This window comes from Schistocerca cancellata, chromosome 5, assembly GCF_023864275.1.
Source record: "Schistocerca cancellata isolate TAMUIC-IGC-003103 chromosome 5, iqSchCanc2.1, whole genome shotgun sequence".
In the NCBI taxonomy this organism is placed as follows: Eukaryota; Metazoa; Arthropoda; class Insecta; order Orthoptera; family Acrididae; genus Schistocerca; species Schistocerca cancellata.
The window spans coordinates 826092810-826105251 of record NC_064630.1 but is presented as its reverse complement, the minus strand read 5'-3'; the positions used below and the strand labels follow the sequence as shown (position 1 = coordinate 826105251).

The window sequence follows — 12442 nt, the reverse complement described above, 5'->3', positions numbered from 1 at the left end:
CAGCAGTCCATTCCGATTGCCAGCCCCATTAGGTACACGGTCACATTAATTAATAATTATTGGACTGCTATTTGATCGATCAGGCCAGGTCGGCAAGCATAAATCGGAGGTGTTACAACATTATACTATGCACAATAATTCCAGTGTGCATGTTTGACATCCAGGTTTCTCTTCACAGAGCCAGTACGTACATGTACGAGTAAATTCACTTTAGAGAAGACGTTTAAAACAAACACCCAATTCGCTGGAAACGCTGCATTTAAATAGTTATGCACATTCATTCCATAGTGTAGTGGTGAACCATCATGCTCAAACCATAGCTGTTGCTGAACACCAAGAGGAATGTTTTCTAATGCATCAGGCAAAGTATTGGACAGAAACGTACAGTACAGTGGTGCAGTCAACTTGTCCAGCATACGGTAATTGCCCAAAAGCACTCCTCCCATGATTACAGCTAATGGGTTTATGCCAAAGGGCCTGCAGCCCATAGGTTTATGCCAAAGCATACCTGAAGCCACAATCACTGGTAACATGAGGGTTGTTTCCTGACCAATAATGGCAGTAGTGGAGGTTGAACAGGTGAAGCAGGATTTGTCACCCTGTATCACGTAATGTATAAAGCGTTTGTTATCTTCCACACGATGCCGAAGCTATTCACAAAACTGCACTCATCACATGCGATTTTCTAGCTGCTGATGTTCAGTTAATGTGTAACGATAAGGACACAGTTCTTCATCGTGCAACACTTCAACAATCATTCTTTGAGACATCTGGAATTACATTACAGTATCATGAGTAGTTTGCCAAGGTGTTTGGTGAACGATCTCAGGAATCATGTTTGTGGAGTACGTCATGTCCTTGGACGACCTCTGTCCATCACTTGTGGATAAAGATTACGGTTTACAAAAGGCACTAGTCCAGGCAATGAAAAATATTCTTATCGGGATGGTGCCTTTGAGGGTAGCACACAGCATACACACGAGTAGCAGCAGCAGCAGCAGCAGTATTACCTTCAGACTATCCTACGATCAAAAAATTCAACCACATAGTGTAGGAGCAATTTACAAAAATGACAGCAAAAATGTGGTATACAGTGAAACTTAAAACGTATAAGTAGCATCTTACGCCTGACATGCAGTCGTCACACTGGTTTCCTAAGTACGCGTGTCAAATGCAACAAGAAGACATCAATATTAAGCTTTAAATGTATGTAAATCGTGGCCAGCAGTGACAAGAGTGTTCTTTGAAGCTTGTTAGAAGGTTGTGCCCCATTTGTCCAATTATTCTCATTACAGGAAATCTTGTAAACACCTAAATCTGATGATCTTTCTTTGCAATGAATGATATGGGAAAGTATGTTACACAATGAACTTCAACAACTTATCTTAATCTTTTTCTTCTGAAACAGGCCTTGTGAGTCATGCTTATATATTTTGTTTCTTGTACCTAAATCTTTGTTTTATGTACGCATTCAATTTCCTCAACCTTACAACCACTGGCCATCACAATTTGCTTTAAAATGTGCACCTTCTTAATTTTTCATTATTAGAAAGAGCCAATTACAGATTTCTATGGAGCATTAGTTCGAAGAAGGCCTTTTTTGTTCTTGTGGATGATTTGAACTAGCACTAATAATTGCATCTGTGGTTGTCGGTTTTCCAAAAATTCTGTGTTCTTTCATTACATGTAAATCTAAAAAGTTCATAACTCCCCCTCTCCACATTTTACACTAAAATTTAGTTTTTGATGGGTACTGTTAAGGCTCATGACCATATATTCCATTTGTTCCCAATCTAAACTACAAATGTTGTCAACATACCTTTTATAATAAAATAGCTTGCTTGTTACGTCAGGGAACATTTTAAATAACCTCCATTCTACTTCTGTTACAAAAATGTTAGCAACAGTCCCTGCTAGCAGGCTATCCATAGCCAACCCATTTTTTTTTTTTTTTTTTTTTTGTGTGTATACCTTTGTATTCAATTCGAAGTAACAGAACACCAATACAAGTTCTACCATGTTGATAAGCCCTATAATTTTACTCATTTCCAGCTTCTTATGCTTTTACTAGTTTGCTTTCATAATGTTGATTGTCTCACCAAATGAACATTCTCCTACAGGATTTTATTTCGTGTCTTGTCAAATTACCTACCCAGACCGCAAGTTGGCTAAACACATTTATGAGTTTGCTTTTGATGTTTTATTACAGCAGGGACTATTTTGTTATGTAATTCTTAATTTCAAATGTCATACTACTTTTAGATACCTTTTATTTTGTGACTGTCTAAGGTAAAAATATAGGGAAAAAAATAAATAAAACAAAATATACTCTGCATGCAGGGGACACTTTTATTACTGTCCACTGTGATTTACATCTATTTAAAGCTCAATATTGACATTTGTTAGCATTTCACACATCTACTTGGGAAGCCAGAGTGACAACTGTGTGCCAGGGGTATGAGGCTACCTAGATATTTTAAGGTTAGCTATATACCTTACGTTTGCTGTTACAGAGTACAATGTTGTTATAAATTGCTCTTGCAGTACTGTTCAGATCATGGAATCGAATTCTTTTCATCATACGATGGTCTAAAGATGGTACTGTGTACAAAGTATGGTAGCCAGTCGGGAAAATAAATAAACTGCTACTACAGACCAAAACAAATAATACTTTCTCAGGACCAATTACGGTTCTGCACTGTGCAGCTAGCAGACACATGTACAGGGCTATTACAAATGATTGAAGCGATTTCATAAATTCACTGTAGCTCCATTCATTGACATATGGTCACGACACACTACAGATACGTAGAAAAACTCAAAGTTTTGTTCGGCTGAAGCCGCACTTCAGGTTTCTGCCGCCAGAGCGCTCGAGAGCGCAGTGAGACAAAATGGCGACAGGAGCCGAGAAAGCGTATGTCGTGCTTGAAATGCACTCACATCAGTCAGTCATAACAGTGCAACGACACTTCAGGAGGAAGTTCAACAAAGATTCCCCAACTGCTAACTCCATTCGGCGATGGTATGCGCAGTTTAAAGCTTCTGGATGCCTCTGTACGGGGAAATCAACGGGTCAGCCTGCAGTGAGCGAAGAAACGGTTGAACGCGTGCGGGCAAGTTTCACGCGTAGCCCGCGGAAGTCGACGAATAAAGCAAGCGGGGAGCTAAACGTACCACAGCCGACGGTTTGGAAAATCTTACGGAAAAGGCTAAAGTAGAAGCCTTACCGTTTACAATTGCTACAAGCCAAAGTCAAACGCTTTGAATTTTCGGCACGGTTGCAACAGCCCCTGCAAGAGGATGCGTTCAGTGCGAAACTTGTTTTGGAAAATCTTACGGAAAAGGCTAAAGTAGAAGCCTTACCGTTTACAATTGCTACAAGCCAAAGTCAAACGCTTTGAATTTTCGGCACGGTTGCAACAGCCCCTGCAAGAGGATGCGTTCAGTGCGAAACTTGTTTTCAGTGATGAAGCAACATTTTTTCTTAATGGTGAAGTGAACAGACACAATGTGCGAATCTGGGCGGTAGAGAATCCTCACGCATTCGTGCAGCAAATTCGCAATTCACCAAAAGTTAACGTGTTTTGTGCAATCTCACGGTTAAAAGTTTACGGCCCCTTTTTCTTCTGCGAAAAAAAACGTTACAGGACACGTGTATCTGGACATGCTGGAAAATTGGCTCATGCTACAACTGGAGACCGACAGCGCTGACTTCATCTTTCAACAGGATGGTGCTCCACCGCACTTCCATCATGATGTTCGGCATTTCTTAAACAGGAGATTGGAAAACCGATGGATCGGTCGTGGTGGAGATCATGATCAGCAATTCATGTCATGGCCTCCACGCTCTCCCGACTTAACCCCATGCGATTTCTTTCTGTGGGGTTATGTGAAAGATTCAGTGTTTAAACCTCCTCTACCAAGAAACGTGCCAGAACTGCGAGCTCGCATCAACGATGCTTTCGAACTCATTGATGGGGACATGCTGCGCCGAGTGTGGGAGGAACTTGATTATCGGCTTGATGTCTGCCGGATCACTAAAGGGGCACATATCGAACATTTGTGAATGCCTAAAAAAAACTTTTTGAGTTTTTGTATGTGTGTGCAAAGCATTGTGAAAATATCTCAAATAATAAAGTTATTGTAGAGCTGTGAAATCGCTTCAATCATTTGTAATAACCCTGTATTTAGTTAAATGGATCCCAGAGTCATCTGATAGGCTACTAGCATGCCACAACATGATGCCTTGCTTATAAGCAATTAGAACTAGGGATAGAAAGTCTAAAAAGTAAAAAAGGAACCTGAGGACGATTCAAGCAACAGCTTCAAGTTGGATTATGTGTGTTTGATGTCCCAGCAGTCTACTGCAGTAAACTACGATGACTGGCATGGTAGTATGGGGTGGTACACATTCCTTTGTACATTATGATGCTTTGCACGATATGAGAGTGCTGACAGCTCCTCAGTTTCATACACGTGCCTTCAAAATGCATTCAATCTGATTTTTCTCGATAATCTTTTGTCTCGAATCTGGATGAGGAATCGCATGCCGACCTCAGAGGGCAGCATTTTTTCTTCACCCTGTATTCTGAATTCTCTTGTCCACGACAGCAGCAGGGAAACAATTTACTTGAACAAAACTATACTGGTCTGTTTCCTTTTCAAGTCTCCAGCATCTGTGATGTGTATGTACAAACTGAAGAGACGAATGAAAATGTGTACCAAGACAGGATTTGAACCTGGGTCTCGCGCTCACTAGGCAGATGCACTGATAGGCCACCCTGGCACAGTGAGTCCGCACAACTGCATGGACTACCATAGCATGCCCCCCTTCTCAATCCAAATTCCCATTCACATCTAAGCCTACTAGTCCAGTAGGGTTAACCTAAAAATTAGACAAATGGGAAATAATTGCTACAAAAGGTTTTATTGTTTTAATGGCTTCATTTGTGGCCCAATATAACTATCGTAGGTTTTCCCCCTCAGTGGAGTTGTGGGAAAGTTGTGGGTGGGCAAAAATGTACCCGAAAAAGAGGTATTTTTTTCAGTTTTGTGATTTTGTCTTGTAAATGACTCACAATATCGAAAACATAGTAGAATTAAAAATTGTAGGGCATGAAATTCTGCATCGAATGAGACCATCCGCATATTTTTTCGACAACCCATTTCCATACTAGTGCTCTTCAAAATTTGACCAATTTTACACATTCCTAAAAAATTTTCGTTTTAACCTCTGTTTTTTGGTATTATCATTGAAATTAACCCACCTATCAATAAAGTGGTTCATACAATCGATATAGAGAAATAAATTCTGCGTTTGATGAGACCAAAAGTGAAATGGACCACCCGCTTCTGTATGACTAGTTTGTACTTTCATTGCCATGCATGTAAGGTACTTCACAGTTACAAATCTAGGTCTCTAGATCAGTTTTATGCAGAGAACTCAAAAATATCATTATCTTGAGTAAAGACTGAAAAAAAAATTTTTTTAAACTGTTCAATGTCAGGGATAAATTCCGTGATGATAAATTTAAGGTCAACTTTGGCAATCCCTTATTAAACGGCAAAGCATTTTTACACCTTGTTATTCTGCCTTTGTGTATATGTCTGCCTGGCAAGCCAGTGTAATAATGATAAAAGTGTATCTTTTGTAATTCCTAAGGTAATCATCCAGAAAGTTACCTTCAAAAAATCAGAACCCTACATTTGACCAAATTTTGAGGCAAATATATTTATATAGGTCACCTCTGATTTTAATTTAAAATGCACCATTTGGAGGAGCAACTTTTGCTTTACTAGAATATTGTGCATAATGTGAGTGTGCAGTTACTAGGTGGCAGCATCCTGCGTCCGCCCACTTGGCTCTCTAGTGGCGCCTGGCGTCACCCGCGGAGAGAAAGGATGGGTGTGGCCCAGTTAAAAGCTTTTTCTGGCTGGGCCTCAACAGTTCCCAGCTTTCTTCCGAGGGGGATGCACGCCAAATGACACAGTTATTTATCTACAGAGAATGATGCGCCATGCAGCGATAAGTGCCGGGGTTTTGTGCGACCGCAACATGTGACGTGCAGCGTGCCGCGACGCCCGTGTGCCTCACTTCCGCGCCGCGATGCATTTTCCGCAGGCCTCTTCCGACGCATTTACGCATCACCTCGCCACCCTTGTGCCATCGTCACTGCTACCGTAAGTAAGAGCACCACGTTTTTGCATATCAATACATACATTGCATATGACAAGTTGGTCATCTTTCAAGTTCTATAACCAATCCACCCATAGCAGACAATAGACAAACAAACAGCATTCTAGTAGAGAATAAGCTGCTCTTTCTAATGGTGCAGCTTAAATTAAAATCTGAGTTAACCTCTATAAAGATATTTGCCAGCAGATTTAGTCAAATGTAATGTTCTGATTTTTTGGAGGCAACTTTCTGGTCCATTATCTCAGGAAGTACAAAAGATACAGTTTTTTCATTATTACACTGGCTTGCCCAGCAGAACATATACACAAAAGCAGAATAACAAGATGTAAAAAGGCTCTGTCGTTTAATAGGAATTCCCAAAATTGACCTTATATTTCTTGTCACAGAATTTACACCTGCCTTTGCAAAAATCAAAAATAAAAACTAAACAAACTTTACCCATGAAAATATTATTTTTGAATTATCTACACAAAACTGATCTAGAAACCTATACTAGTAAATGTGAAGTACTTTAGATGCAGAGCAATGAAAGTGCAAACTTGGACATACAGAAATGGGTGGTCCAGTTCACTTTTGGCCTCATCAAACGCAGAATTTATTCCTCTACATCACTTGTATGAATGAGTTTATTGATAGATGGGTTAGTTTCAACAATAAACAGAGATTAAAACAAAAATTAATTTTGTTGCAGGTTGGAAACAAGCAGGTGTAAAAATGACAGAACTGTGCCCTGTGTGCGAAAAGTCAGTAGTGGAGGATGAGGCAGTGACTGTGAAAGCAAGAGGAATCAGAACTCTGTTGGAATCGTGATGGAATGGATGCTCTTTTTGAGACATGTAATACTGTAAAACTTCATGTCTCATCACAAATTTTACACCAGGGACAAAAATGTTGCTGCTGCAGAGAAAGCAAGTGGAAGTGGATATACACATCGAGTCCGATCAAGTAAGCCAGTGTTCAATTTTAAAACAACATTTTCTTAAATATGGATGCCAGTGATGAATTCATTTCTAAACAGTCACAACAGAATGTCCATTGATGGGTTGCTGTTAGCACCGTAACCACTATAGGATTTAGAGGCAGTGTTCTAGAAACTGCAGCTGTCCAAGGTGACCAGTGGGCAAAGAAAGTCACATCCCGATTAAGGAATGATTTGGTTTCTGATGAGAGTAGATACCACCAAAACTGTATGAGAAAATTTTTCTTGCCTGTACGTTCAACAAAAATCAAAGGTAGGCCCCAGGATAAAGACATCACTAATGCTTTACAATATGTTTGCAACTACATTGAGAGCCTGGAAGATGAGTGCCAATTTTCTTTGAAAGACTTTGCTGGCCCCAAAGAAAGTGAGAAAACTCTGAAGAAAAGATTGCAATACTATTATGGGAGGGACATAATCATATCAGTTGGTCAACGCCGAGAGACAGTACTCAGCATCTGCAACACTGGTTACAAAATATTGTCCCAGAAGTGGTACATATCCGAACAGGCAAATGAGGAGGAAGAACGCTTCCAAGTTGTTCGAGCAGCAGCTGACATAATCCAGGAAGATATCCGTTCAAAAGTGTATTGCCTTGACAGTTACCCATATCCCCAACGCTTTCTGGAAAACCATGAGGAAGATATTCCACAAACCCTACATGTGTTGCTTGATTCAATCATACATAGAGGCAAACGAGGCCAACGGCAGAGAGACACAGCCAAAGTAATTTATATTGCTCATGGTGTAATATCTGCCACTAGACAGAGATCCTTTCATTCTTCCCTCCCAAGTTGGGGTTGGAGCCCTCCTATCCAGGAAATATGGCTCAAGGGAGTTAATACAAATAGCAAGTGGACTTTGTTTCTGCTGTTCCTACGACGAGGCCAGGATGTTTGAGGTGTCTTGTATGAACCACCCTCAGAGCCCTATCCACCCAAATTCTTTCTCTCAATGGGCTTTTGACAATGCAGATGTCAGGGTTGACACTCTTGATGGCCGTAATAATTACCACGCTATGGGTGGTATCCAATGTGTAACGCCAGCAATTTCTCCCTCTTCAAGAGGTACAGTAATTGCTAGAACAAGTACTGTTCCAAAAGCCAGCAATGTTACAGATTTGTGTGTAATTCCAGAAACAACATTTGAACATACTGGAGCACCTTTGAAGAGTATTATGTTTGAGGACTTGACAGAAAATTGTTCAACAGTGGACATTAAACTTGCTGATTTCAAGTGGATTTTTGGTAAATGGAAAGAAAATGATCTTCCAGGTTGGAATGGCTTCATGGAGCAAGTAATGTGCTCTGAGCCTTACTCTATGTCACAGACACTTTTCCTTCCATTCATTAATGCACCTCCTGGCAAGTATGACACTGTGTACACTTCACTTCTCGCTGCAATAAATAAATGCAAAAGCATCAAGCAAAATGACTGTTGACACATTTGACCAGCCTCTCTATCTTAATGCATGTGAGATAGTGGCATCTTTCCCTCCAGACACCGATTTGGGCATGGTCATAGTACGGTTGGGAGGGTTTCATCTTCTCATGTCATTCTTGGGAGCCATAGGCTACACTATGAGTGGGAGTGGGCTGCAAGAGCTATTCTGCGTTGCTTACACACAGGTATCAACAGAAAAAATGACGGCTGATTGTGCTTACTCAAGGGCAGTTCGTGCACATATGCTTTGCAATTTGGCTCTCGTACATGTCATCCTCACAAGAATGTGTAACAGTGAGAGAACTGTTCAGCACCTTGAAGAGGCGTCTACCTCATCAAGTTCCTTAAAGCCCTTGATTATGAAACTTTGAAACACATGTTTGCACAGAAACTTGCAGAGCTGGAACTAAATAGTCCCACTGCCAAATTATGGATTCTCTACTTCAACATGACTACTCTGATGAAGCAGTTCATTCAGGCTGAGAGGAATGGTGACTGGGAACTGCACCTCACCACTGTTAAGAAAACGTTACCCTATTTTCATGCCAGTGGACATTTTCTGTATGCTAAATCTGCACAGCTGTATTTACAAGACATGACGGACCTTGAAAAGAAAATATCAGAAGACTAGACACAGTTTGCACTCAAAGATCTGATAAGTTTTGGAGTGGGATACGGTCTGACATGAAGACTGAGCAAACACTAATGCGCTCGTTGAAAAGTACCGGAGGGACAGTCACAGTCGTGGCATTTCAGACATTACTGAGTAGACAGATTCCGACCGTGCCAACTGTACTACAGTGACCCAGCGGGTTATAGATTCTTGTGGGGTATTTCTCACTACCTCAGAGCAACATGATGCGAGGGATGCTAGAGTTCAGCATGACAACGCAGACCTTCAGAAATTTATTGAGTGGTTTCAATCCCACGATCCTTTTCCTGTTACTAAATTTGTTATGTCCATCAGCACAGAAATCGTCGGAGATGATTCAATCGACCGTCACGGAGCCTTTGAAATGGGCAAATCCTCAATGTTCGCCACAGTTGGTCGAACCTTTGACAACATCAAATTTGTCCAAAAGAAAAGAGTGATGAGTATACAGGGATTTAAATCTAAGGTGACCATTCATGGGGAGGATGTACCAAAGAACCCTGAAACCATATTCCACCAGATAGCACTTCTCAAGAAATCTGACGAACAGCTTAAAGACTTCTTCTGATATGAGCTAGCACCCTATCCTCTCTCTCTGTTCGATGCATCTGCAATGAGGAAGACTCCCATGACAGTGTTACATGACTCGTTCACACCACTGAATGATGTAAGATGCAGCATTTGTCGTCGATGGTGGGTATCTTCTCCATCGGCTTGTATGGAAGAATGGTGAAACATTCCAGTTAACACTAACCAAATACGTTGAATACTTAAGAAGACACTACAGCGCAAGTGCGACAAGTGTGGTGTTCGATGGCTACTCAGAAGACCTGCCCACCGAGAGCATGAAATATGCTGAGAACCTCTGCCGAAGCAAAAGACACACTACACCTGGGTCATCTTTACCGAGTTAATGATGGTGACTATGACTCAGGAGCAACTCCTTTCCAATGACGGAAATAAAGAACGTATCATTAGCTTGCTTATTTCAAGGCTTGAAGATGAAGGCTTCCCAGTAAAGCAAACTAATGGAGACGCAGACCACCTAATTGTTGCCACAGTGCTAGAGGTATCACAGGAACATGAGAAGGTTGTGGTTGTTGGTGAGGATACAGACCTTCTCATTATGCACAATGCCCTAGCAACACCATCATCAAATATATATTTCTTGAAACTTGGAAGAGGAAAGATCTCATCAAAAGTATTTGGTTCCAGCAGTTTTAAACTGGCAAACAATATCAGAAGGCCACTCGTATTTCTCCACGCCATAAGTAGATTTGACAAAACTTCAGCACTCTTCGGTCAGGGTAAGAAGAAGGTGGTCAATCTACTGGTCAAAAATAAATGTCTTCTGGAAGATATCAAACCTTCCTTAGAGCATGACACTCAAGCTGTAGCTATTGTCGAAGCTGGCCTCTGATTTTTAACAACCTTCTATGGAGGTACGGCAGGAGACACTTTAGACAAATTGCGATTCGACCTGTTTTCCAAAACGATTGTGAAAGCCAGATTCACCCTAGCATCCCAGATTCACCCTAACATCCCTACCACCGACGACAGAAGCAGCTCGCCAGCATTGCTTGTGGACCTACTTACAAGTACAAATGTGGATAGGACACCAGATGGATCTGCTCCTCTGGGAACGGCAGGCTTCAGAGTTTGGTCTTGGTCCCATTCCTACCTCCAAAGAACCAGCTCCACAGTCTCTTCTATCAACAATTTCCTGCAAATGCAACAAGTGCTGTTTAGGTAGTTGTGAGTGTCAGAAGGCTGGTATTAAGTGCTCATTAATTTGTGTCAACTGCAAGAGGAACTCATGCATTAACTCCCTCCAACCAGATGAAACTGACAAACCAGATGTTGACGAAGACCTGGACTGTATATATGTGGTGACGAAAATTACTGACTTTGAGGAGCCGAGTGACAGGGCGTCGGACTCGGAAATCACAGACTTCGAGGAGCCGAGTGGTGCAATGACAGTCAAACATCGACGTATGTGAAATTTGTGTACATACCTACTTTTACCCTTTTCATCTCATACATTTACGCAAAATTTTGTAATTACGAAATATAATAACCACTACTTAATTTCAAGGAGTGTCTCTCTCTTCCTGCCTCCTCCATATCAGTTGAATGGGTATCACTATATTACATCGAGGGTTAAGAATGGAGACCACGTATCTGACAAAAGACAAATTTTACAGGGGAGCTAAAAAATATAACTTTTTAATAAAAATTTTTATTTCTTTGATTTTTTTTTTAATTTAGAGCATAATCATTCATTACTCTCAGGTTGTGCACTGTCCTTTTTGCATCATTTTGTTATAACATGTATTTTTTTCACTTACAAGTTTTTTTAAGCCAGGACTTCTTCTGACATCTGTCACATACGAGGTCTCAGTTCTTAACCCTCGATATATGAAAAACATTTTTAATATTATTTTTCAAATTTTACAAACTTTTAATATTTTATTCTATTACTATATTAAATAAATACAAGACAATGGGTTGCTATAGTTCTGTATTTCAAAGAGTGTAAAGGGTGTACATAAGAATTACTGAAGAACTACATTTGAAACAGTCTTCACTGATGATGAGAAATGGTCCAACTTTAATAAGGAGCTGTACACAAATGGGTGGTCCAATAAATTCACTTCTGGTTTCATCGAATGCAGAATTTATCTCTCCATATCTTTTTTATGAATGACATTATTCATAGATGGGTCAGTTTCAAGGATATTACCAAAAAACAGAGGTTAAAACGAAAATTTTTCATGAACATGTAAAATTGGTCCAATTTTGAAGAGTACTAGTATGGAAATGGGTGGTCCAAAAAATATGCGAATGGTGTCATTCAATGCAGAATTTCATGCCCTACAATTTTTAATTCCACTATGTTTTTGATATTGTGAGTCATTTACCAGATATAATCACAAAAGTGAAAAAACATCCTATTTTCAGGTACTTTTTGCCCCCTACCACTTTTCCACAACTCCACCGAGGGGGAAAACCTAGGCTAGTCATACTGGGACAAAAACAAAGCCATTAAAAGAATAAAGCCTTTTGCAGCAATTATTACCAATTTGAATGTTAATTCTACAGGACTATACTTGGTGTTGCCCCTAAACTTTAACAGCATTGCAGAGGCTCTCTGAGTGTACTGCAATAGCAC

General features: G+C 40.4%; 1 protein-coding gene across 3 annotated transcripts in view; it reads right to left on the bottom strand.

Moving 5' to 3' along the window:
* LOC126188122 (protein nessun dorma-like) overlaps positions 1–12442 on the bottom strand; it is a 232789-nt gene that overhangs the window by 141583 nt on the left and 78764 nt on the right. The gene's annotated exons all lie outside the window — the stretch shown is intronic.